Source organism: Podarcis filfolensis (assembly GCF_964270895.1).
Source record: "Podarcis filfolensis genome assembly, chromosome: 12".
NCBI lineage: Eukaryota > Metazoa > Chordata > Lepidosauria > Squamata > Lacertidae > Podarcis > Podarcis filfolensis.
This window is the reverse complement of record NC_139614.1, coordinates 50109241-50134606: the sequence shown is the minus strand read 5'-3', so window position 1 is coordinate 50134606 and position 25366 is coordinate 50109241. Positions and strand designations below refer to the sequence as shown.

Genomic DNA, 25366 nt, shown 5'->3' with positions numbered 1-25366 from the left:
AGAACTGCTGATAAACTTTTTTTGACTGCTGTCTTTCCTGCTGCCTTTGCATGCAGGACGGAGGCGGAGGGAATGTTGGACAGGATTGTGCATTAACAGAGAAGCTCCACAAATCCTCTTGCTGGGTGGCCGGTGACATGCGCGCACTCGTTTAACGTTCTTCCGTCTGCTTTGCAAACTTTGAAATTCACACTTATCCAAATTTTGCAATGCAGCTCCCAAAAATGTATATATTGAGAATATTGCATATAAATGCATTAAACTAGAGAAATCTGTCCTGCAAAAATGTGTACATCGGGCAACATTGCATATAAAAATGTGTGTAGCAGGAGAAAATTGCGCAAAATGCTGAATAATTTTCATGAGAACTTTAAAAAATAATAATTGCAAACCGATATAACGATGTGGATAATTAAATCAAGATTGGGGAGAAATGAGAAACTGAGAGCAACGGAAACTGACCTCCTCACTTATCCCTAGCCACAGGTCAGTCACATCTACTTTGCATCCTTTTCCCCACAAAATGAATCATTGCACTCTCTTCTGTTGTTTCTGGTGTCAGCACTGCTCCTATTCTGGGTTGCTTTCAAATAAAGTCCCATTTCACTATTAAAGAGAGGAGGGGAAATGCGAGGAAGCCAAGAATTAAGAACCTTAGAAAAGAGAACAGGGGCTGACTACTTAAGGGACAGTTCAGCATCAATCCCCCAGACACAATGAACAGATACAATAAAAGGTGCAGAAGCTGCCAACAGGAAACTTTTAACCAAAAGGCACTGCAGCCTCTAAAAACCTAACCAGTGCTTTGTGTGTCCATACTAGACAGCCAGGCACTGCAACTGCATTTAATGTATTCCTTCCTCCACAAAATCAACACAAATACAATGGCGGGGTGGAATGGGAGGAAAAGAAATGCTGGAATGTCTTATTCTTATTTGGCAATCACTCGTAGCCTAGTAAGATTGTCTTCCATGAACATGGTCTTAAGTGTGTGTCCATAGGTGACTGAGGAGGCCAATTCTGGAACCACACATCTTTCCACAGTGGGGCCATAGGTTTCCAGACGGGAGTTGATCACGGTGAGGGTTTGCCAAGCGTGCCTTCCTCTTAGCACGTTTCTCCCTTTTCTCCTGAGTTCAAGTGTCTTCAAAGCCCACGACACCTTTGGTAAAGGCTGTTCTCCAATTGGAGGGCTCACAGACCAGTGTTTCCCAGTTGCCTGTGTTTACACTACATTTTTTTAGATTTGCCTTGAGTTTTTAAACCTCTTTTGTTGACCACCAGCATTACGCTTTCCATTTTTAAGTTCGGAATAGAGTAGTTGCTTTGGAAGATGGTAATCAGGCATCTGAACAAAATGACCAGTCCAACGAAGTTGATGTTGAAGAATCATTGCTTCGACACTGTTGAAGAATCTTTGCTTCTTCCAGTACATTGACATTAGTTCGCCTTTTTTCCCTAGTGCAAAAAGCTTGGCCTATCACTCAACGTCCAAAAAAATGCTGGAATGTAATTGGATGACCACAATGCTATCTAGTTTCTCCATTAAGAAGTGAGTGAACAGATAGCAATTCCAGAGAAAAGGGCTGATATGGAAGACAACCATGGCTGCAAGTTTCCATATGATACCACAAATATGCATGTGTGTACAGTGTGAAAAAAATTACTCTCCAAGTAAATACACCTGGGAATAGACAGTACATACTGCCCACTACCCAGGACAGGAGCCATGACAGTTAACGTGGTTTGAAGCTAATTTTAAATGCTGTTGTGTAAAGTTAAGACAAGTGATCTTTCAGATAGGTTACAGGTTGCTTTCTCTATTCCCCCAGGTAGCTAGAGCCAGCCCACACCCTTCTGGGATTTTAGGTCAGAGGGAGTGGCTCCCAAGCATCATCTCCTAAGAGATCAGTGGCTGCTGATGGACAAAAGCAATGGAGCATCCTGGAGAAAATGGACAGATCTTATTCAAAGCCATTTGGGGGCATGTATGTCAGGTTATGAGATGGAACAAGGAAAAGTGAGGAAGAGAAGGTCAATTGGGTGTGGAAGATGCACACTCTTGTATTTATTTACCAGAGCAATTCATTTTGTGAGCACTTTAGGGTTTATGGCCAATATTTCTCATACTCAAGAGTAAAAGGTAAAGGACCCCTGACAGTTAAGTCCAGTCGCGAACGACTCTGGGGTTGCGGAGCTCATCTCGCTTTACTGGCCAAGGGAGCCGACGTTTGTCCGCAGACAGTTTTTCCGGGTCATGTGGCCAGCAGGACTGAGCCGCTTCTGGCGAAACCAGAGCAGCGCACGGAAACGCCGTTTACCTTCCTGCCAGAGTGGTACCTATTTATCTACTTGCACTTTGACGTGCTTTCGAACTGCTAGGTTGGCAGGAGCAGGGACCAAGCAACGGGAGCTCACCCCGTCGCGGGGATTCGAACTGCCGACCTTCTGATCGGCAAGCCCTAGGCTCAGTGGTTTAGACCACAGCTCCACCCGTGTCCCTACTCAAGAGCAGACCCACTGAAATTAGCAGACATGACTGACTTAGCTTTATTAATTTTAGTGGGTCTACTCTGAGAAGAACTGAGTTAGCTACAATCCTTAGAAGTCTGTTTCCATCGACACACCTACAGATGTTTGGTGTTTCTGTGCGCAAAAAAAAGAGAAGGATCTGAAAAGCTGCTCATTTCTAAAATGCGAAGAGATGTGGCTCAGCATTGTCATTCTGATCCTCGAAGGCTTCCTGTATCCTGTTCACGTAGTACAGAGCTGCGCAGAGCAATGAACGTCTTAAAATAAACCCCCACAAAAGTAAGTAAAGGGCCTGGAAATCCCCTGTTGCCCTTCCACACAGCTTCTCTCCAACCATTCACTAAAGAAACCAGATGCTCCAGATCAGCCCAAATAATGAGCTCATCCAATCTTAGCCGTTTCTGACTGGCATTTCGTGAGTCATGGAAAACACGAGTCTGGTTGCTCGGGTAACTGCAAAGCAAGCCTGTTGCCTGTGGGTTGCACAAGAAGGCGTCCAGCCTTCATCCAAAACAAATAGCCCCATTTGTCTATGGGAGCTCCATGGCATGCGGGACTAAGACACCTTGAACTGAGCTCCCTCCTCCTCATGAGAATGCAGTGGCTGCGCCTGGGCAGCGGCCATGAATATGGGCAAGAAAGGTGCGGTGACTGGCATTTCAGGCTTAGCCACCTATGGTAAGAATCAGCTCTAGGCCTGGAATTGGCACAAAGCTTTTTGACTTTTGCTTTAAGTCAGGGGTAGCTGAACTGGGTCCCTCCAGATGTGGCTGGACTACAACTCCCATCAACCCTGACTCTAGTCATTGGCCATACTGATGGGAAATGCTGCCCAGAGGTCTCACACTAAGAGATAGGTAGGCGCAAGTGATTTCTGAAGGCGTCTATCCTGCCCCAACTCTGTGACTTGTGCTTAGGTAGCCAGATGCCACGGAGGGAAGGAAATCTTGTCCACTTAATAAGGCTGGCGTGGCTAACCTGTGGCCCTCCAGATGTAGCTGAACTACAACTCCCATCATGCAACTACCAGCCATGCTGGCTGGGGCTGATGGGAGTTGTATTCCAAAACGCCAGGAGGGCACTAGGTTGGTGAAGGCTGCTGTGGAGCAATTGCTTTGGATATTGAGTTGCTCAGGCTGAAGGACGGCCAGACCTGTACAACACTCATTGCTTTTTAGATCTCAGATCATGAGACTCTTAGTCTCAGGGTTGTGAACTGGAGTCCCATGCCGGGTAAAAAGATTCCTGCATTGCAGGGGGTTGAGCTGGATGACCCTTGTGGTCCCTTCGGACTACCATTTTGTGGTTCTATGAAAGAGCTATCGGAGCCTGACGGGCTCCCCAGATCACCAGGAGAGGCTGGGCTGACGACCTTTTATCCATGATCAGGGTGTGTGTGTTGTGGATCAGCACAGTTTCCTGCACCCAAGGTAAGGTAAAGGTAAAGGGACCCCTGACCATTAGGTCCAGTCGTGACCGGCTCTGGGGTTGCGGCGCTCATCTCGCTTTATTGGCCAAGGGAGCCGGCGTACAGCTTCCGGGTCATGTGGCCAGCATGACTAAGCCGCTTCTGACGAACCAGAGCAGCGCACGGAAACGCCGTTTACCTTCCCACCAGAACGGTACCTATTTATCTACTTGCACTTTGACGTGCTTTTGAACTGCTAGGATGGCAGGAGCTGGGACCGAGCAACGGGAGCTCACCCCGTCACGGGGATTCAAACCGCCAACCTTCTGATCGGTAAGCCCTAGGCTCTGTGGTTTAACCCACAGCACCACCCATGTTCCTTCTCCTGCACCCAAAAGCTGCCCCAAATAAATAAGGGCGCATTCCACTGTCTGAGCCCACTGGAACCTTATAACACCACAGCCTCGCGAGAGCGAGAAAAGGCACACCTTCTGCAATTCCATTTTTCAATTCCGTTCTTCACTGCCTGCTTTCTATTGCACAAAGCCATCTTCATTCAGGGCAACACAGCTGCCTGTCTTATACAGAGTCCATCTAGCTCATAACTGCCTACACGGACCGGCAGCCGCTCTCCGAGGTTCCAAACAGGTCCTCTTTTTCAGAGCTCCCTAGGGATGCTGAGGGCTGGACCTCAGCCTTTCCCCATACAAGCAGGTGCTTCCACTGCTGAGCTCCAGCCTTCCCTCAGCACCTGAAAACGCCTCCATGGGCTTTGCACAGGTATAACGTCCACCGTCTCATGCAGATACGACCAGCCAAGCTCACAGGTGCACCATAATGTGGAGATGTCGTATGGGAAGGGAAAGAAGGAGACGCCCCTTACCTTACAAACAAACAAAAAAAAAACTCTGGTCCAAGCACCTGCTATGAAGCCCTGTCCTGGTTTAAAGGTGGCAGCTCCAGGAAAGAGAGAAGGGGCCGTATCTCCATGGTAACCAGGCCTCAGAGCACCAAGGCCTTCAAAATAGGTCAAAGCCGCATGCAAAATGGTGGTAAATGAGTGCAGACCGCAGGTGTGAAGAGGTCTCTGCATGAAGCCGGGCCTCGGATCAAAACTGTGAGGTGAAGTTCTTCACAGAGACGCAAGCAATAGCGAGGAGGAGGTGAAGTCGCAACTGGCTCCCTTCCTGCCGCCAAGCACCACGTTCAGCAAAGGCCACGTGGCGCGGTCCTCCCTGGACTGCGCCACAATTGCGTCTCCTCTCTCAATTGCGTCGTTTTCACGGTACCATCTGCAGATGCAACCCTCGTGATGTTGTCGGAGGCCGGCTCCCGCCAGCCCCAACCAGCCCGCTTACCCTACAGCTCTGGGGTGATGGTGGGAGTTGCAGCACCCCCCCAATATGTGGAGGGCCACAGATTCAAAGGATGGAGAACCTAACAGAGGAAGACGGGCAGCTGAGCTCCCTGCTCCTGAGCTTAGCAAGGAGGGCTTGGAACATAGAAAACTGCCTTCGACTGAGTCCGAACACTGGGTCCAACTATCTCAGCACTATTGTCGTAGTCCCATGCTGCTCAGTGGCCGGAGAGCTCAGCCAACCAGCCAAGTCTCGGGGGGGGGCATTGCCTGGAGGCAACGTCCCTATACAGTCATACCTCGGGTTGAAGTAGCTTCGGTATAAGGATTTCCAGGTTGCGCGCTGCGATGACCCGGAAGTAACAGAGCCCGTTACTTCTGGGTTTCGCTGCTCGCGCATGCGCAGATGGTCAAAAGGCGCAGGTTGTGTTCGCTTCTGGATGTGAACGGGGCTCCGGAACGGATCCCATTCACATCCAGAGGTACCACTGTACAAGGTCCAGTCAAGTCCTAAGATCAGGTGTATATCAGTTCACATACACACAGTAATACCTCCTTGCGAACCCTTCAAGCATGGTAGGCAAACTAAGGCCCGGGGCCTAGATCCGGCCCAATCGCCTTCTAAATCTGGGCCCCGATGGTCCGGAAATCAGTGTGTTTTTACATGAGTAGAATGTGTCCTTTTATTTAAAATGCATCTCTGGGTTATTTGTGGGGCCTGCCTGGTGTTTTCACATGAGCAGAATCTGTGCTTTTATTTAAAATGCATCTCTGGGTTATTTGTGGGACATAGGAATTCGTTCATTTTTTCTCTCTTCAAAATATAGTCCGGCCCCCCACAAGGTCTGAGGGACAGTGGACTGGCCCCCTGCTGAAAATGTTTGCTGACCCCTGGGCTTTGGGTTATGAGCTCCACTAACCGGGAAGTAGCTGCTCCCGGTAGCGAACTTTGCCCCAGGACACGAGCAGAAATTTCGCGCCATAGGCGTGTGCGCAGGGGGAGGCTCCATTCGCTAAAGCGCGCCTCAGGATAAGAACAGTTTCCAGTTACGAACGGACCTCCAGAACAAATTAAGGTCATAACCGGAGGTACCACTGTAGTCAGACGGTCCACAGGTCAAGAAAGCAGAGTGTCCAAGGTCACGAGAAGCAAGAAGCAGCAAGGTCTAGCCAGAAACGACAAATGTTGTTTCCAGCAACTGATTTGAGGCTGGAAACCCTGCTTAAGAAAGCTGGAGCCAGTTGGTTCTCCTCAGGAGCAAGAAGGCTGATCACCTGCAGGTGGAGTCACACTGCCTTCTGCTCCTTCAGGCTGCTGTTCAGCAGGTGAAGCCAACTCCTGGCCAGCGACAAATATCTACGCTGGCAGGCAGTAGCTGTCCAGAGTTTCAGACCAGAGTCATTCCTCTCTCTACCAGTATTAGAAACAGAATGTCTAGTTGCCATTTGGGGGCAAGATGGCTCTATAGTTTTATTTTTCAATCTCCGAAATCTCCAGGTAGCGTTGTGGGTGAATATATCAGACGACACAGCGATTCTTCAAACAGCTCTTGTTTATTCACAGGCCAGAACAGAACTGAACTGAAGGGTTCAGTCAGCCTGCTTATATAGAGCTCCAGTACAATGTAACTGTGACAACTTTCTAAAACTATCCAATCACTGAACGTCACTTTTGATCCCTTATTTGCATAACTATCTACAGTATCCCCCTGCTGGCCCAGGGTGAGAACTTCAGTACATAACACATTGTGAATGCCTCCAGTCCAAAACCCTGGAGAGCTGCTGCCAGTCCGTGTGGACAATACTGAGGCAGGTGGACCAATGGCCTGAATCGGTACAAGGCAGCTTTATATTCTCCCGCGCAGGAAGTTTCAAATGTAGCTTTGTTTTTCAAATCCTGAGTTTTAAATCCCCATGTAGATGACATACCAAGAAGAAACCTGGGTGAGATCTCTCTTGCTGACCTGCTAGCTTTCTTCTGCCAGAGAGCTGTACGTGAGGAAGCGTGCAATATGGAGGCAAGCCTTCAAAATGACACACTCCCACAACTGCAACCTGGAGGACTCTTTGTTTTTTGCTAAGCACGTACTCTCACAAACCCCGAAATCTTGATTGCCCAAGAGGAGGCAGAATATAGATCGGAAGACACCCTCTTCTACCTAAGAGCTGGTGAGATCATCGCCCATATCTCTTCGCAAAGGCCTAGTAGATCTCAAAGCTGTGCAGCCACTGGCTGCAATTCCTCGCCACCCATCCTTGTATGTTCTTCTGCTATTTACGTATGAACTTGCTACGAGCTGAGTACACAACCTCAAGGCTTTTACTGCCAACAGAGGCAGGTGCCAAGTGCAACGATTGTGCTACTCCCCTCTCTCACACACACACTGGCCTGTGCCTTTCACAACTGCGTGGTCCACAAAATTTTTGCAGGTCATCTGGAACCCAGGAGCAGGACCAAAAAGACCCTGCTAAAATTTATCTGGGTCAGGAAGCTGCCGAAGGCCTAGAAGCATAAAAAGTAAAACAAGAACACCTCAGCTCTCCCTACCATCAGGTAGACTTTGTCCTACATACCTTATCCTGGCTCGGATCCCAGTTTCTAACATCCTCCGCCCTCCCGTCCACAGTCTCGCTCTTACTTTTCTTTCCTCTCGCCGTTTTCCATCACGGTTTGCAGGGCAGGAGCGTGCTGTCTATAATTAAGGAGGCTGGGTGGAAAGCGAGGTTCCTTGGTGTAGGCAGAGGTCGACAAACATAACATCGCCTCGTAAACAGTTTCTACAGCTGCAGCGCTACACGCTTCCCTGGGAGTAGGCCCCATTTTACTCAGCGGGGCTGACGTTGTCTTATTCCTACCTAGTTCTAGGTGCGGCCTCAGCGTGGGACCCAGGTTACTTAGAATCACTGAATCCCAGAATTGTAGGTTTAGAAGGGACCCCGGGGGGTCATCCAGCTGAACCCTCTGCAACACGTGGGGTCACCATGTATGCCCACTTGATTGCATCAGTCTGCAGAACTAGTGCTAATAATAATAATTATTATTTTTTTTATTTATTTATTTATTTATTTATTTATTTATTTATTTATTTATACTCCTCCCATCTGGCCGGGCCTCCCCAGCCACTCTGGGCAGCTTCCAACAAAATATTAAAATACAGTAATGCATCAAACATTAAAAGCTTCCCTAAACAGGGCTGCCTTCGGATGTTTTCTAAAAGTAATACCTGTTCTGCCCTTGCAATAAATCAATATTTTATTTTAGTTTGGAACTCCCTGACGATTGACAGAAAGCAGGCATCTTCCCCATACACGTCTTACCAACTGCTTAAAATTTTTTTGTCTGCCTTTCCCGACTGATAAGTGCTTTATCCCCGTTTTAGTTTTCTGTTAATTTTAACTATATTTTGAATTTTTCGAAATACAGTGGTACCTCGGGTTACAGATGCTTCAGGTTACAGACACTTCAGGTTACAGACTCCGCTAACCCATAAATAGTACCTCGGGTTAAGAACTTTGCTTCAGGATGAGAACGAAAATCGCGCGGCAGCGGCATCGCAACAGCGGGAGGCCCCATTAACTAAAGTGGTGCTTCAGGTTAAGAACAGTTTCAGGTTAAGAACGGACCTCCAGAACAAATTAAGTTCTTAACCCGAGGCACCACTGTACCTGGTTTTTAAATGGTATTTCATGGACAATGTTAATATCGGGCGTTTGGGTTTGTTTGTTTTTTTGGTAAACTGCTTAAGTGTTCTGTTTGCAGTCAAGTAGCATGTAAATTTTATCAAACCAAAACCTGGCCAGGCCACTCCCCAGTCCTGCTCTGCACGCCCCACAAACGCTTTCGCACCTTGCATAAAAGCATCCTTCAACCACGATAATCCCTCTTAGTTGCCCGGATGGAGAGAGGTAAGAATGTTCATGTCAAAGGGAAGAGTCATAGCTGTTGCGCCACACACTATTTTTCCCTGGTCCTACTCCTCACCGCCATGCGGCCCCCAGAATATTCCCATGGGGGAAGGGTGCTGCTTTTGAGCTGCTAAGGGTCCCCCACTCTTGGACCAGGTCTAGGAGATCCAGGTTCGAATTCTCTGGCAGCCATGAATCTCAATGGGTGACCTTCGGCCACCCAGTCTTTCTCAGTCTAGCTTACCTCACAGGGTTATTGTGAGAATCAAGTGGGAGGGAAAATAAACATGCTCCCCAGAGCGCCTTGGAGGAACAGCGAGATAAGAATCAACGCAAACAAATAAACAATGACTACTAACCAATGACTAGTATAGTGGTACCTCAGGTTAAGTACTTAATTCATTCCAGAGGTCCGTTCTGAACCTGAAACTGTTCTTAACCTGAAGCACCACTTTAGCTAATGCTGCCGCCGTGCTGCCGGAGCACGATTTCTGTTCTCATCCTGAAGCAAAGTTCTTAACCTGAAGCCCTATTTCTGGGTTAGCGGAGTCTTTAACCTGAAGCGTCTGTAACCTGAAGCATATGTAACCTGAGGTACCACTGTAAAAGCGGAATTGTGCAAAACGGGGATGAGGAGGAATGAGATGCTCAAATTTAGAAGCAATCTGGCGGTTTCTTTAACTCAAATCTGCGCCCGGAAAGATCTGGCTTTCTCGGGTGTGGAATTTTGATAGGTTTTTTAGCATTCCGGCCAATGTTGGTTTCGCATTACGAAGAAGTTTAGGCAGGGAAGAATCCGCAAAATCAAGTCCTTTCGCTTTCATAGGAGAAAATGTCGTAAAAAGTCGGCTTCTCTTAGTCCCTTAAAGCAGAGGTGGGCAGGCTTCAGTCTTGCACAATATACTTTGGGAATTTTTTTTAACTGGAACCTTGCAAAAGGCATGCCATTAAAATTAAAGAACTCTCAGCCCAAAATTTGCCAACTATCAGAAATGAACTGAGATGACATACAAAAAACCCCACTCCTCCTTGCCTCCTGCCTGCCTGTACATTCTTCCTCTCAACAGTTAATTGTGCGGGAGGGGAACTAATTACGTCGCTACCACCATTAAGAAATTGGGAATCGGAAATCCTTTCCAATCTACTTCAGATCACTCGGAGATCTTACCAGTAGAACCTGATCTGCCTTCAATGCCGTGGGAGGCTACCAAAATAGCTTTCCTGGTGCTATTTCTGACCCAAAAGTCTTCTGGCTTCTATCACCTGCAGGAAAGGTCTACACCTGAATCCCTAAGAGTTGCTGCGTTCGGAAACCGCTGCATAACCAATTTCAGCTTCCTGCAATCACAACTGGAAATGAGCGAGCAGGGGAAAGGCAGGAGGTCCATCAGCCACATAGATGGAAGAAGCAACACAGCCTTGGGGTTGTCAAGGTCTTTTCTAGTAGGGCTCCTATGCCTGTGACGGCTGCTCAGCCACCAGAAACATGGGAGGTAGAAGTTTGTCTCCATCACTGAATTAGGATACTGGGAAAAAGCTTCACCTGTTGTCGAGTGGGTTCCAGGTTACTGAAGGCTCTAAGGCAGTGATGGCCAAACTTGGCCCTCCAGCTGTTTTGGGACTACAACTCCCATCATCCTTAGCTAACAGGACCAGTGGTCAGGGATGATGGGAACTGTAGTCCCAAAACAGCTGGAGGGCCAAGTTTGGCCATCACTGCTCTAAGGCACCTTGGCCAACCTATCATATTGCTCTGACTGGGTAGGAAGGGATAGCAAACTTCTAGTGCTCCAGATATTACAACTCGCATCAGCCCTGGCCAAAATGGCAAATGGTCAGAGACAATGGGGATGGCAGTCCAAGAGCATCTGAAGGACTACAGGGTAGCCACTCCTGACCTACATACAGCACAGTCTGGGGACTGAGAAGGAATGTGGGCGACGTCACCGGCACTAGCCAATGCGTCCCCTTCTATAGCTGGCATTTCATTGGTTTGTTGAACTGGACCACTCTGAAAACTTGTGGAATTGGATCAGGATACAAAAGAAGAAGCACGTTTGTATGGAACATCACAAGGCTGTCTCCAGATCAGGTACACGGATCTCAAAAACGAAACATCGGCCTTCATCCTAGCACGTGAGACTTGCAGGAAAAGCAACGGACCCGGCGTCTACAACAACCAAATGCACTGGGTGGCAAAGTAAGGGGTGTCTCAGGGCAGGAACAGGTGTGAAATCATCTGTCCATAAGAAGCCAACTTCTTCCTTGCCGCTCGAAAACACGCCGCCTTCCTTTGACTTCCCTTGAAGCGATTCCGAGCGCAGCGTGGTTAGTCATTCTGGCCCACGCTTCTTAAGACGAACGACGGGGGTTTGCGGGAAAGCCACAGCCAGGCCTCGCTTTGGGACCAGCAGCCTACGTATCGCTTTCTGAGAAAAGCAAACATCATGTCTGGCGTTTCTGCTCAAAGAAAATAACTGAGATGAATCCCATATTTCCTCCCCGGGCTCATATAATCTATTTTCCAGAACACGTGGTGCTCAGAAAAGACATTCAGTCTGATTCTCGTGGAAGGGGAAAGTTTGCAATTTAATCGCACACAAGGTTTCCATCGCTACAAACGCCCCGGGAACAGAGGCAGCTAAGAGGGATTTCTCCAGCTCGGCCTTATGGGACATGAAACCCTGACTTGGACGTTTCTCGGTCAAGGATAGGAGAAACTCTTAGTGGCCTTGTTCCTTTCTGGGCAACCTCCCAGAAGCCACATGCCATGGTTTGGCATAGTCATTGGCAAAGGTGAGCGCAACAAGGGATGAAGATTCTCTCTTTGTGCAGGAGACTAGCGTCAACACACTCACACATCCCTCTGAAGCCTCTATCCAGGGAAGCAAGAAGCATTCAAGAGTTCAACTTGGACCCATTCCCACCAGGTAAAGGTAAAGGTACCCCTGACCATTAGGTTCAGTCGTGACCGACTCTGGGGTTGCAGCGCTCATCTCGCTTTAGTGGCCGAGGGAGTTGGTGTACAGCTTCTGGGTCATGTGGCCAGCATGACTAAGCCGCTTCTGGCGAACCAGAGCAGCACATGGAAACGGCGTTTACCTTCCCGCCGGAGTGGTACCTATTTATCTACTTGCACTTTGACATGCTTTCAAACTGCTAGGTTGGCAGAAGCTGGGACAGAGCAACAGGAGCTCACCCCGTCACGGGGATTCGAACCGCCGACCTTCTGATCGGCAAGTCCTAGGCTCTGTGGTTTAACCCACAGCACCAAAAAGGTACAAAGCCGGCTGCAGAAATTCCCAAGTGCCAGAGAAGCCTGGAGGACCACATTTGCCCCTCACCCTGGACCTGAGGTTCCCCATCTCTGCTCTATGTGGTCAGGGAAGAGACCCGACCCCCTGGCACATCCATTCACCCACACTTCATGTCTTTGCCTTGCAAAGGATGTAAAAATATGGGCTCTGTGCATAGGCACACAGACAAGACCTACACTGTCCTTACTTATCAAAATGACAGGATAAAGGGTGATGATTATTATTAAATTCTATACTGACCATCATCTGAAGATCACGCAGCGGTTTGGAATATAAAAACACAAAATACGTACCATAATATCAAAAGCAACACACACACACACCCTATTTCAAAAGCCACAGGTGGTTTTCTTAGTCAAAGGCCTGGGGGAAGAGGAGTGCTTTTGCCTATAGATATGTAATGAAGGTGCCAGGCGAGCCTCTCTGGGGAGAGCATTCCACAAACGGGGAGCCACCACAGAAAAGGCCCTGTTCTCATGCGGCAGCTTTCTGGAGCTCTCACAGAGGGGTCACACAAAGAATGTGTGTATGGCAGCTCAACACGGTGGATTCTACGTGTGTATATCTCAGTGGTAGGAATTGGCAGGGGGGCGAAATGGTTTGTTTCACATTTTTAAACGTGAACCTACCTAATTTGCACTTTGCAAATTGGCCTTACACCATTTAGGGCTTTTAAAAAAGAAATGTACCACCAACCAGAACCAGTGTGCTGGCTGATCCCAGGGGATTTCCCTTCTGCCACTTGCGTGTCACTCTTAACATCCAGAGTCTTGGATGGGATGCTTCAAAATGCTCTGCTTGTTACAACCCAACACACACAAGCCCCATGAAAACATTTGCATGTGTGTCAGAAGTGGGACATTTCAGCCGAGGAGGGGAAATCCAGGCGTAGTTTCAAACCCATGAAATAACACGCAGCCCAGGGGGAAAATGCCTGCAATCCGCACGTAACAACGTCAACCTCTGTTTGACAGACCACAGAAGGGCCCACATCTCAATCTAGTCCAGCAGCTATTAAGAGAGCCTTTCCCTCTTTGCTTCAGGTTTCAAGTTCAGTCAGCCTTCTGCCCCCACCGCTGTCTGAGTGGATGCATGTCTCCACGAACCAGCTCCAATGCCCTACGACATAAAGCGTCTCTTTTTAGCACTTGCAAAACACAGCGCCAGTTGTGGCTTTCTGGGCACTGAAAACCAAGACACATCGAGGAGGAGCAGAGGTGGGGGAGAAAAAGACCCAAAAAACACCACTTTAATGGAGAGGTATATAAAGGGGCCTTTGAAATCGACAGCGGCACATTCTCCTGGAAGCCGCAGGAATCCCACCGAGCTCAGAGACGCCTTCCACCGAAGAGGTTTATTTTTCTGCATTTCCACACAGTCCAAATCAATTCTCGCTTTGGCACAAGGCGAGCGAAACTCGTCGCGGCACGTCCGTCCGCTGGCCAAGCAGCGACTATATTTAACTGTTTCGGAAGTCCAGCCTGCCCCTTGTGTGTCCCTAGGGCCAGGAGGCGGTCTTAAAACACACATACAAAGAAACAGCTCTGGAGGGAAGCTGGTCAGGTGGGCCACAGGTCAGAAAAATGATCCCCTGCTACGGGAAAGAAGCTGGAGGAAGGAGCCGCAAGCAATTCAACCTGGGATGCCGCCATCACATCCCAGAAGTCTCCCAATGCTGTCAATCACTGCCCAGAGAGCCAATCTGACCCAACCTGTGTTCCACTTGTTCTGCTTTTAGACTGACTGCTGGCCAGCCATCAACTCTGGCCCAGTTTTCACATGCTAATAACCCATCCTGTAAAGGTGAAAAGGTGAAGGTGAAACGGTTACATCCAGTCAAAGGCGACTATGGGGTTGTAGCGCTCATCTCACTTTCAGGCCGAGGGAGCCAATGTATGTCCACAGACAGCTTTCTGGGTCATGTGGCCAGCATGACTAAACCACTTCTGGTGCAACGGAACACAGTGACGGAAACCAGAGCGCACGGAAACACCATATACAGTGGTACCTCCGGTTAAGAACTTAATTCGTTCTGGAGGTCCGTTCTTAACCTGAAACTGTTCTTAACCTGAGGTACCACTTTAGCTAACGGGGCCTCCCACTGCCGCCGTGCGATTTCTGTTCTCATCCTGAAGTAAAGTTCTTAACCCGAGGTACCATTTCTGGGTTAGCGGAGTCTGTAACCTGAAGCGTCTGTAACCCGAGGTACCACTGCACCTTCCCGCCACAGTGGTATCTGTTTATCTACTTGCACTGGTGTGCTTTTGAACTGCTAGGTTGGCAGAAGCTGGGACAGAGCAACGGGAGCTCACCCCGTTGCGGGGATTTGAACTGCTGACCTTCCAATAGGCAAGCCCAAGAGGCTCAGTGGTTTAGACCACAGCACCACCCGCGTCCCATACTATCAGTTATATTTTATCTGCACAACTGGAATGAATTTCAGGAACCAAAATGCTTTCTCTGTGCAGTCTGAGCAGGAGCAGTCACCATTAGGAACAAGAGGTCAGAATTGCTCTTACTCCTACTCCTATTGCTATTACCCCACCAGATGGGTTTCCCCAAGCACTCTGGACAGTTTCCTGTGCACATAAAAACATAATATGTCAATATACAGTGGTACCTCGGGTTAAGTACTTAATTCATTCCGGAAGTTCGTTCTTAACCTGAAACTGTTCTTAACCTGAAGCACCACTTTAGCTAATGGGGCCTCCTGCTGCCGCTGCGCCGCCAGAGCACGATTTCTGTTCTCATCCTGAAGCAAAGTTCTTAACCCAAGGTACTATTTCTGGGTTAGCGGACTCTGTAACCTGAAGCATCTGTAACGTGAAGTGTCTGTAACCCGAGGTACCACTGTGTGTGTGTATATATATATATATATATATATATATATATATATATATATATGGATTTTCCCTGGACAATTGACTTTTCTTTTTTAAGCTCTCAAGGTTCTTAACCTAGCTCAAGATTGCCTCCTGAACTAGCCAGGTGCTTAACTGATAATAAATCACAGTCAGCCCATCGTTTGAAAAATAAGACTTTCGAGCCATCTTGCCCCAAAATGGCAACTAGACATTCCGTTTGGGCGACTATAACCTTGGTTTAAGGAGCCATTTGGCACCTTGCTTAAATATCTGAGTTTCTAACACTGGGAGAACCCCAATGACATGGAGAGAAACCCACAATAATCCCAAGGGAGCCCACCCCTCCAATAAGCTCCTGTCCTACCCTCAAGAGTGAAGGGGCCAGAAGACCCTGGCAGAAGCACAGAGCGGCTTTAGGAGTGCCCATTTGGCTTCCAGAGGAGGGTCTGCAGAGGAGGGGAAGGAAAGTCCAGCTGCAAACAGTGACCCAGCAGCTCATCAGAGACAGAAGATGCTGGTGGTGAGAATATAAGTCAGGGTAGGGAAGTTTTCTCAGCCTAGGGACCGCATTTCCTTGCTGTCAAAATTCCATGGTCCACGCAACAATGTTGCTTGGGGTGAGAGGCAAAAAAACAATACAGTGGTACCTCGGGTTAAGAACTTAATTCGTTCTGGAAGTCCGTACTTAACCTGAAACTGTTCTTAACCTGAAGCACCACTTTAGCTAATGGGGCCTCCTGCTGCCGCCGCGCTGCCGGAGCACGATTTCTGTTCTCATCCTGAAGCAAAGTTCTTAACCTGAAGCACTATTTCTGGGTTAGCGGAGTCTGTAACCTGAAGCGTATGCAACCCGAGGTACCACTGTAGGGCCAGAAGCAAAACCGGGCAGAGCAATGGATGTGACTTTTACCTTTGTACAGCTGATTGTACTGAAAAACACACAGCCCTCTCTGTCGCCAATCCAGTAAAGCAAAGGGCTTTACAGGGTCGAGACTCCACCTGGGTTTTGTACACCTCCCCACAACTGGGTCCACAACCGACCGAGGTCAGAAACACAGTGCCATCACTCAGGAGAAACCCAAAAAACAAGCGTATCCGTATAGCTGAGGTCAGCAACCTCAAAGACCGAGAGGCAAGGTCTTTGAAAGGTCAGTAGCACAGAAGATCAGTCAATGAAATCGAAGCACAGTTCAGAAGAGTCCTGTGACCTGAAAGACGTTTGTCCCAACAGCTAGCAGACTTCAACTGAGAGGCACAGGCCATTGACATGGGAGCTTGCCCAGAAAGTGTCAAAATCCAGTGTATTCAAAAGGACTTCTGAGTTGACATGGTAAGGACTGCTCTGCCCTATAGCCTGGTGCCTCAGGCCTCACCCAAAAACAGCTGCAAGCACTTAATTCTGCTTTCATTGAGTCCTTTCCTCCCAAGCAATCCCTTACTCATGAGTCGCTCTGTCCCCCTTGGGCTTCAAGACACACGTTCCTCCATGATGTGGCCAACTGACTTTGGCCTCTGTGGCATCTACATTCTCTGAAGCTGGGAGGGATTTTTTCCTGCCACAGGTGAGTCATAGACCCCCCTCCATGGGTCCTTCCATAGCAACAGGCTTGATGAGGTCTTCGTTCGGATGCAAACCATACTCAGTGCCAGAGTTGGGGGCACCATCTGTTCCCCCAGGATCTCCTGGATCTGTGATCACTCTGGGTCTTTTGACAGAGGAAGACCCGACCGAGACTCCATCGATGGTCGATGAACGGGATCCCCCTAGAGCAGGTTAACTGCTTTAAATATCTGGGACAAGTAATACGGTCAAATAGGTCTTTTCTGGCCCATAGAGACTATATAACAACTAATGCATCTAAAGCAGCCATCCAGATTAGATCTCTATATGCTAAGAATCAGGCTCAATCAGTGAAGATAGCTTTGAGACTCTTTCAAATGAAAGTCCTCCCCCTTCTTTTGGTGGGCATCTCTTTAGGCTCCCGTAGGGATTTTTTGAAACTGGATTCTATCCAAACGCGATTCCTTAGAGCCATCCTTAGGATTCCCCCCTCGGTAGCGGGTGCGGTTATGAGATTAGAGGTCGGCTGGCAAGCTCTACGGTATGTGGCCTTGAAGACGAAGCTCTGGCTATGGCTCAAGCTTTGTTTTAAACCAGTGGGTGTTGCCCCCTTGATATTGAGGGACGATTTCCAATCATCGTGGGAAAGGGAGGTCATTAACGAGGTTCAATCCTGCGGATTGTCTCACCTTTACTTTGAGTCTATGACGTACAATCAAGCTAGAGCTGTGATCTCCCGGAGGCTGAGTGACATTGCCAGACAAGAGGACATAGCCCTGGTAAAACCAGGGATGTTCCTAGGGGACCAGATTTATCGGACCATACCAGCCCCCTACCTTGCAGAAATCCACTATGTTGAATACCGCAGACTTCTTACAGCGGCTAGATTAAATGTCCTTGACTCTGCGATATTGTGGGGAAGGTACAGGGGAGTACCATATGCCCAGAGAACCTGTCATTGTGCCATGGGTGTGGTTGAGTCCACTGAACACATTCTCTTGACTTGCCCTTCTTATGCAGAGCTTAGACAAAATTTTATAGACCCACACCTATGTCAATTTAGCTTCCTACCCGGAGAAAACCAGGTTTTACACTTGCTGAATAATGTCACTAGAGCTATACCTTCCTTGGTGGCCAAATTTCTTTTTTTAGCTTTTAAGCGTCGCAAGACTATAATTGACTGTATTGATATGGGGCTATCTGTTTAGCCCATTTTAGTGTTGGCTAAGTTCTAAAATCTTCCTGGATGTTTTAACTGTGTATTGACAAATGTACTTTTTTCTGACTGACGGTTGAATAAAAGGTTGATGATGATGACAGAGGAAGAGTTTGGGGTCAGGCCAGGGCCTGGCAGTCTCCTCAGGACCCATGCAAAGTAACAGCTCCTATTGACCTCCAAGACATGGGGCTCGCTTGCTCCAGCTCCCACATGGACACCCCAAAAGCTGAGAAACAGCACATAGCAACTCAAGAACATAAGAGGAGACTGCAGGATCAGGCCAATTCTAGTCCAACATCCTGTTCTTACAGCAGCTACCCAGATGCCCCAACCAGAAACAAGAGCACTCCCACTCAGCCCAGTGGCTTTCGGCAACTGGTCTTTAGCAGCCATTGATAGTCTTCCTCTCCGTGAACTTGTCCAGTCCTCTTTTAAAACCATCCAAGTTGGTGGCCCATCACCGTCTCCTGTGGCAGGGAGTTCCACAGTCTACCTATGTGCTTCATGAAGAAGCCCCTTTATTTTATCTGCCCTGAATTTTCCAGCATTCCGCTTCATGAGATGCCCCTCAGTTCCAGTGTTATGTGGGGGGGGGGGAGTCTTCTCTACCCAACTTTCTCCAGGCCATGAATAATTTTGTAACAAGAAAGGGCCTTCCCAGTGGTGGCCCCTTGCTTGTGGAATGACTTCCCCAGGGAGGTCTTCCTGGTGCTTAATTTAAGGTTATTTTCCCCCCTACACCAGCCATATAGCCCTGTTTATTCTCACCAACCTTTTAGTTCTGATCCTTTTAGCTGTTTGAGGTTGTGATCCAATGTTGTTGGCATGGTTTTCAGCCCCGGGTTTACACTGACCATTTCAGTGCTGTGTTAACACTCTAGGAATTGTATTATATCTGGCCCAGAAAATGCTAATTTTTTAGGTGACTTATAAATACAGTTTTTAGAAGGCAGGTGGGTTGGGGATAGGGTAGCCTAGAATCTTTGTTGAACTGAGATGAACCAAAAGGGTGAAATCTGGAAATCTTTTCAACAGAATCAAAGCAACATATGTGGGAGCCAGCAGAAGTTTTCACCCTCTGTTGCAGCATCTTAGGATGAAACCAATTCCTATTACAGGGCTGGTACCAAGATTCCAGCAGGATTCTTCTCTAGTGCCCCACAAAAGCTCTTTTCTCCTGAAACAAGTTCTGATGCAGAACTGGAGGGGTGTATGTTTTTGTAGCACGAAGAATCCAAGGTTTTAAAATGCTCTTCTCATACTGTGTATGGAGGTTTCGTGTGTCAGTTACTGAGTCAGAGATTACCTGCGAAGCCCAGCATCCCCACCTCGATTAGAGGAAGGTGGCAACAAAAAAATATAAACCAAGCAATGGCTACCTGACTGCCATACCTTTTAGAAGACATCTGAAGGCAACCCTGTTCAGGGAAGCTTTTAATGTTTAATAGGTTTTTGTATTTTAATATTCTGTTGGAAGCCGCCCAGAGTGGCCGGGGAAACCCAGCCAGATGGGCAGGGTATAAATAATAAATAATAAATTATTATTATTATTATTATTATTATTATTATTATTATTATTATACCCCCAGCCATTTGCTGAGCTGCTGTGATGTCACAGAATGCCCACCCTCAATCTAACTATCCATATTCTAAGCAAATGTTCTGTTTTGTGTTGCAAACTGCCCTGTGATCTTTGGGTGAAGGGCGGCGTACGAATTTAATTAAATCAATACTATTCTTAATTCGTATCCTTTCATTTGAATGCCGCCCTATCCTAGATCTGAGGGTAGTTCACAGCATAAATAAATAAAATGTAGCCATTCCAGCTATTTTCTTTCCTCTTCTATGCCCACAAGGGATCATGGTGTGTTTAAAATAATAATAATTCAAAAACAACTCCCTGCACTATTCTCTACATTTGTAATAGATTTTAGTCAAATGCAATAAACGAATGAATGAGTCAACCACTATTCTCAGAGATGCTTGCAAACATCTGGTTTTGTATCTTGATTATATTCTGCAAACCGCCCTGAGATCCCCAGGTATGTTGTTGTTGTTTAGTTGTTTAGTCGTGTCCGACTCTTCGTGACCCCATGGACCAGAGCACGCCAGGCACTTCTGTCTTCCACTGCCTCCCGCAGTTTGGTCAAACTCATGCTGGTAGCTTCGAGAACACTGTCCCACCATCTCGTCCTCTGTCGTCCCCTTCTCCTTGTGCCCTCCATCTTTCCCAACATCAGGGTCTTTTCCAGGGAGTCTTCTCTTCTCATAAGGTGGCCAAAGTATTGGAGCCTCAGCTTCAGGATCTGTCCTTCCAGTGAGCACTCAGGGCTGATTTCCTTAAGAATGGAGAGGTTTGATCTTCTTGCAGTCCATGGGACTCTCAAGAGTCTCCTCCAGCACCATAATTCAAAAGCATCAATTCCAGGTATAGGGCGGTATATAAATTCAATAAATAAACAAACAAACTAATAAATAAAATTTGGTTGGCCCCGGTGGGAACATGATGTTGGAGTGCATGGGCCACCGCCACTGGTCTGATCCAGTAGCCTCTTCTTATGTTCTGCCCTTTAAAAAGGGAGGGACTTATTGAAGTACCTTCTAGGAATGTAAGGAGAGTCTGTCTCCTGGATCAGGCCAATGGCTCTTCAAGTCCAGCATCCTGTTCTCACAGTGGCCAACCCAACAGATGCCCTTGAGAAACTCGCAGGCAGGATCCGCCCACAATAATACTCTCCCCTCCTGCAGTTTCTAGGTAGTTTCGCTCCCATATATTGTAGCGTTGTCACTTTTAGTTTTAGAAAAATGGGGGAAATGGAGCTAATTCTGATCCTCATTTGTTCCTTTCCCATTAATCCAGAATAACTACCACCAAACACTGCTACTCCCTGCCCAACTCCTTCATTAAAAAAGCAGATTAAGACTCTCCAACCAATACTTACATATCATGAATTGAAAAGCGAAGGGGCCAGAGAACACAATTTCCCTGCCCCTCCTTGACGGCCTTCGCTTATTTTGTCGCTTTAAAAGGTATCCGCGATACGCCACAAAGCAATCAAACGTGTGTTAAATTACCCGGAAGCTGCCTCCAGCTGAACTAATAATGGAGTCTGAAGTCTTTACTGCTGTTCAGATTATCTAATTGCTTTGACTTCTTTTCCTCCAGTTATGTCAAGAACAAGAGCAGGGTGGAGGGTGGGGAGGAAAGCAGGAGGAGGAGGAGGAAGAGGCATCCCATAATAAATAAATCCGTGGGAAACGGCAAGAAAACAAACAAATAAACCCTCAGCAAATTCAAAGCCAGGTTTTTCTCAGTCCAAATTTCCCAAATCTGTGCAGGAGATGGGATTTGTAGATAATCAGTGCGCAAGAGTGTGGCGTGGTTTTGACACAAGTGCCTCAAGAGTGAGGGGTGTGAGTTGAGCGCCACACCCCTTATTTCCATCCTCCCTGTGTTGTCAGGATGACACCCACAGATTATCCACAAAATTGTTGTTGGCTGGGCCGGGCCATTACATGCCAAGGCTCACGAGCATGTCTGAAATTGACCCACAGTCTTTGTTTTAAATCCAGATCTGTGCAGGAGTTGGGAAAAGAATTCTGCATATTATTATTACTCCCCTGTAGGTTCAGAGGCTCCTACTCAAAACAAATTTCCTGGACTGGTTCCCAGCTGCAAAAGCAACACCTGCCGCAGCAATGCCAAGCTCTGCAAGAAACCACTTTTTAACACAGCTAAAGTGGTAAATAAAAAAATAAATATATGAACTCCTCGGAAGCACGTCAGCCCGGTTTGCAGGAAACGATGCAGCCCCAAAGTCTCTCTCGCATACTGCTGTGTATGCAGATTAACTAAAGTTACTTCCCGCAACGCCCAAAAGAGAAACCTTAAGTAAATATAACAGACAATAACATACACACACATATATAAATGCAGGTTTAAAATGTAAAAAAAAAAAAAAAAGCAGTCTGGTCCAAGCCAGAACTTTCCCCCAACTTTAGAACACTTTTTGAGATTACTCTGTGCTAAGTGAAAAGCACTCTGTACATGCACATGGGCACCCACTTAAAAAAATTATTTCATCAGAATTTTCAGAACTGAACCTGGAACTTCTGGATAAGGACTAAGAGGTTCCAGAGCAAACAAAGTTACTCATCTTTTAAAATCCTGCTTTCATAGGGTGAAAAAAATCATGGATGCAACCTTTATAGAGTTTTAGACAGGACTTTGGAAGTTTGTGCCACCGATCGCTATAGTTAATCCCGAAGTTTTGCAGCTCTCGGACTCGATCTCAGCCACCATCACTGACTTAGCATTTCATAACCCAAAAGGTCACTGGATTATGGTGAATCAGGGGAGGGCTGGGTGGCTGATCGCGGAATATCTGGCAAGCTTTTTTCGGAGCGGCGCGCGTTAAGAAGACGACGCTTGTACTACAGTCTTAGGAGCCAACAACACGAAACAGGAAACGCGAGACGCGGAGAGGAGAAAAAAAGTTTTCAGAAGCAGCAGAAGGTGGAGTCCCAACAAACTTCGCTCGATCCCGCAGCACTAAAAATAAAATAAAATAAAGTCGTCCCCCCCCCAAAAAAACCACACACACACACAACCTAAACCGACCACCCCTCCATCAAAGCACATTGTGACATGGGTGGCAGAGGAAAGATATTAAGGCTCTACCCCTCCAGGAAAAGCTGCAGTAAATAAAATAAATCTTGCCTTTTTTCGTTTTTGCAAGAAGTCGAGGGAGATTCTTATGAGGTCGTCCTCGCTTCCGTGGGCTCCATATCCGATGCCTTTTTCCCCGATGCCAAACTTGGAGAGGAGGCGGAGGAAAATTGGCTGAGATGGGGGGGGGGCCCACTCCGCACACCAGGATGGGGAGGGAGGGGGCGCCGGATCGGGACCTCTTTCGCCTCCAAGCCCCCTCAGAGGTCCACGGCAGCTGAACACCCCACCCCAGGAAAAGAAGGAAATCCAGAATCTGAGTGCTTTCCCCAGCTGCAAACTCCTGATGCAATCCGTCCGTGCGCACCTCTTCGCGGAAAAGGGAGGAAAAACTCCGCCGCAACAAGTTTCCTGCTTGCACCCAAAGAGAAGAAAACGAATCACGGAGGAGAAGGTAGGGGGGTTCAACAGGCCCCCCTGGATCAAGCCCGGGTGGGTGCAAAAAAAAAACAACACAGAAAAGATGCGAGGATTTAATAGCCAAGCGCCTGGAAACTTTTCGCTCTCTCGGGTTCGTCCTGCACAGCTGCAGAGCGCAGCTCTCGGCAAAGGGCTCGGGGACAAAAGCTACAGGAAGAGATGACGGCAAAGGCGCCCGCAGCCAATAGGAGCCCGGGAAGGCTTCTGCGGGGTCGGCGCTTTTCGGATCCGGGCGCTGGACCCTTTCCCACCTCTTCTTCTTTCTTTTTGCAAGCTCTCCGGAGGGAGATCTCGCTGCTCAGGTGGTGCTCGCTCAGGGCTGGCCGGATTCTCTTTTTGGGCACCCCTCTAAAAGCTGTAGATAATCTGTGATAAATGAAAGATTAATATGAAAACCTGTTGAAGGGAAGGAGGGAAGTCCGTGCTTGAAAGCTTTGGAAAATAAGTGTATATAGGATTGTTGAACATTAGTGTATTTATTTTCTTTTTTGTTTGTGTTAATAAAAATAAATTAAAACCTGCTGATATTTTTATTATTTCAATCATCATCGTAACAATTTTATTATTTAATACTACACCATCTGCCTGGGTTGCCCCAGCTTCTGGGGGGCTTACGACAAAATACAGATGGAAAAGGGAAAAAATAAAATATAAATCAATAAACATAATTGTCATCAAACATCAAAAGCTTCCCTAAACAGGGCTGCCTTCAGATGATGATGATAATAATAATAATAATAATAATAATAATAATAATAATAATAATTTATAATTTCTACCCTGCCCACCTGACTGGGTCTCCCCAGCCACTCTGGGCGGCTTCCAACAAAAGATTAAAAATACATTAAAACATCAGTCATTAAAAACTTCCCTGAGCAGGGCTGCCTTCAGATGTCTACTAAAAGCCAGATAGTTGTTTATTTCCTTGACATCTGACGGGAGGGCGTTCCACAGGGCGGGCGCCGCCACCGAGAAGGCCCTCTGCCTGGTTCCCTGTAACCTCACTTCTCACAGGGAGGGAACTGCCAGAAGGCCCTCGGAGCTGGACCTCAGTGTCTGGGGTGAACGATAGGGATGGAGACGCGCCTTCAGGTATATAGGGCCAAGAAGCCGTTTAGGGCTTTAAAGGTCAGCACCAATACTTTGAATGGTGTTCAGAAATGTACCGGGAGCCAATGCAGATATATTAGAATCCTATATTTGTAGAGTTGGAAGGGACCACAAGGGTCATCTAGGAACCTTTTTGTGCAATGTATGCTTTAAACAACAATAAAAGGTAAAGGTAAAGGGACCCCTGACCATTAGGTCCAGTTGTGGCTGACTCTGGGGTTGCGGCGCTCATCTCGCTTTATTGGCCGAGGGAGCCGGCGTACAGCTTCCGGGTCATGTGGCCAGCATAACTAAGCTGCTTCTGGCGAACCAGAGCAGCGCACGGAAACGCCGTTTACCTTCCTGCCGGAGTGGTACCTGTTGATCTACTTGCACTTTGACATGCTTTCGAACTGCTAGGTTGGCAGGAGCAGGGACCAAGCAATGGGAGCTCACCTCGTCGCGGGGATTCGAACCACCGACCTTCTGATCGGCAAGTCCTAGGCTCTGTGGTTTAACCCACAGAGCCACCCGTGTCCCTTCATTATAGTCATACCTTGAGTTAAACATACTTCAGGTTGAGCGTTTTCAGGTTACGCTCCGCGGTGACACGGAAGTAACGGAACGCGTTACTTCTGGGTTTTGCCGCTCACGCATGCGCAGACGCTCAAAATGACGTCACGTGAATGCACAGAAGCAGCGAATTGCGGCACGCGCAGATGCGCAGTTGCGGGTTGCGTTCTACTCAGGATGCGAACGGGGCTCCGGCATGGATCCCGTTCGCATCCAGAGGTACCACTGTATTCTCTGCATGGCTACTCAAAAGTAGGAGACTTTGGGGAGGCCCAAGCTTAAGAGCATCTGATCGTGAGAAACGAAACCTCTTCTTTATCTTCTCATTGAAAGTAGGATATTGCTGAAATTTTAGCAATGCTAAAAATAAAAGATCGCTTTAAAATTTGTA

General features: G+C 47.6%; 1 protein-coding gene across 2 annotated transcripts in view; it reads right to left on the bottom strand.

The window, feature by feature from the left end:
• The window catches only part of LOC310746046 (mitogen-activated protein kinase kinase kinase 3-like), a 109419-nt gene extending 85950 nt beyond the window's left edge, over positions 1-23469 (bottom strand). Inside the window, exon 1 of one of the 2 annotated variants that reach the window (XR_014540476.1) lies at positions 22885-23469. The gene's annotated coding sequence lies outside the window, so the exon portion shown is untranslated. The remainder of the gene's footprint in view (positions 1-22884) is intronic. The other variant, XM_083579672.1, reaches the window with a different exon arrangement.
• Between the last annotated feature and the right edge of the window lie 1897 nt (positions 23470-25366).